Below are 2,027 nucleotides of genomic sequence, written 5' to 3' on the forward strand. Positions count from 1 at the left end.
CCCATTTGAGTTATGGGGTGCCCAGACCCCTGGGGTGCCCCCAAACAATCCATGGGGCTCCCATTTGAGTTATGGGGTGCCCAGACACATGGGGTGCCCCCAAACAATCCATGGGGCTCCCATTTGGGTTATGGGGTGCCCGTTTGAGTTATGGGGTGCCCAGCACAATCTATGGGGTTCCTGTTTGAGTTATGGGGTGCCCAGACCCATGGGGTGCCCCAGAACAATGTATGGGGTGCCCATTTGAGTTATGGGGTGCCCAGACACATGGGGTGCCCCCAAACAATCCATGGGGCTCCCATTTGGGTTATGGGGTGCCCCCAAATAATCCATGGGGTGCCCATTTGAGTTTTGGGGTGTCCAGTCCCATGGGGTGCCCAGCACAACCCATGGGGTGCCCATTTGGGTTTTGGGGTGCCCAGTCCCATGGGGTGCCCCCAAACAATCCGTGGGGTGCCCATTTGAGTTTTGGGGTGCCCGTTTGGGTTAGGGGGTGTCCGGCCCTACAGGGTGCCCCAAAACAATTTATGGGGTCCCTGGTCCATGGGATTCCCGCTCCCCACCTATCCCATGGGATTTCCCCGCGATCCCGCTGGATTTGGGGCTGATCCCGTTCCCACAGGGGGCTACAACCACGAGCACCGATCCCATGGCGTCCCCGCCAGGGTGTCCCGGTTCCTGGAATTCCGGGATGGAGGCGTCCCCTGCGACCCCCGAGACATCGTCCTGTGCAGCGGCACCACCACCGTGATCCCGGTGAGACCCCAAAGCGGGAATGGGGTCCGGGACTGGGAATGGGGACCCCAAAGCAGAATGGGGTCTGGGACTGGGAATGGGGACCTTAAACCAGGAATGGGGTCTGGGATTGGGAATGGGGTCTGGGAATGGGGACCCCAAAGCGGGAATGGGGTCAGGGATTGGGAATGGGGACCCCAAAGTGGGAATGGGGTCTGGGATTGGGAATGGGGACCCCGAAGTGGGAATGGGGTCAGGGATTGGGAATGGGGACCCCAAAGCAGAATGGGGTCTGGGATTGGGAATGGGCACCCCGAAGTGGGAATGGGGTCTGGGAATGGGAATGGGGACCCCAAAGCGGGAATGAGGTCTGGGGTTGGGAATGGGGACCCCGAAGCGGGAATGGGGCCTGGGATTGGGAATGGGGACCCCGAAGTGGGAATGGGGTCTGGGATTGGGAAAGGAGACCTCAAACTGGGAAAGGGGACCTCAGACCGGGAAGGGGGTCTGGGACTGGGAATGTGGACCTCAAACCAGGAATGGGGTCCAGGAATGGGAATGGGATTCTGAACTGGGAGTGAGGACCTCGAACTGGAAACAGGAATGGGATCTGAGACTGGAAATAAGATCCTGGAATGGAAGTGGAGACCTCAAACTGGGAATGGGAATGGGGATCTCAAATTGGGAATGGGGTCCGGGACTGGGATCCTGAAATGGAAGTGGGGACATGAAATTGGGAGTGGGGACCCCAAACTGGGAATGGGGTCTGGGAATGGGATCCCAGACTGGGAGTGGAGACCTCAAACTGGGAATGTGGATCCTGAACCAGGAACGAGGACACTGAACTGGGAGTGGGGATCCCAAACTGGGAATGGGGTCTGGGAATGGGATCCCAAACTGGGAGTGGAGACCTCAAACCGGGAATGTGGATCCTGAACCAGGAATGAGGACACCGAACTGGGAGTGGGGATCCCAAACTGGGAAGGGGAACCCAGGGATGTGGATCCTGAACTGGGAGCAGGGATCCTGAACTGGGAGTGGGGATCCCAAACTGGGAAGGGGAACCCTGAACTGGGAACAGGGATATCAAACCAGGAATGGGGATCCTGAACTGGTAATGGAGACTCTGAACTGGGAGTGAGGACCCCAAACTGGGAATGGGGACCCCACATTGGGACTGGAGAGCCCAAACCAGTAATGGGGACCCCAAACTGGGAATGGAGACCCCAGCCCAGATCCCGCTGCTCCCGTTCCCAGTTCGTGCTGTCTCTGGTGGTGTGTCCGGGCTCGGC

This window comes from Corvus brachyrhynchos, unplaced genomic scaffold, assembly GCF_000691975.1.
Source record: "Corvus brachyrhynchos isolate BGI_N302 unplaced genomic scaffold, ASM69197v1 scaffold437, whole genome shotgun sequence".
Lineage (NCBI taxonomy): Eukaryota > Metazoa > Chordata > Aves > Passeriformes > Corvidae > Corvus > Corvus brachyrhynchos.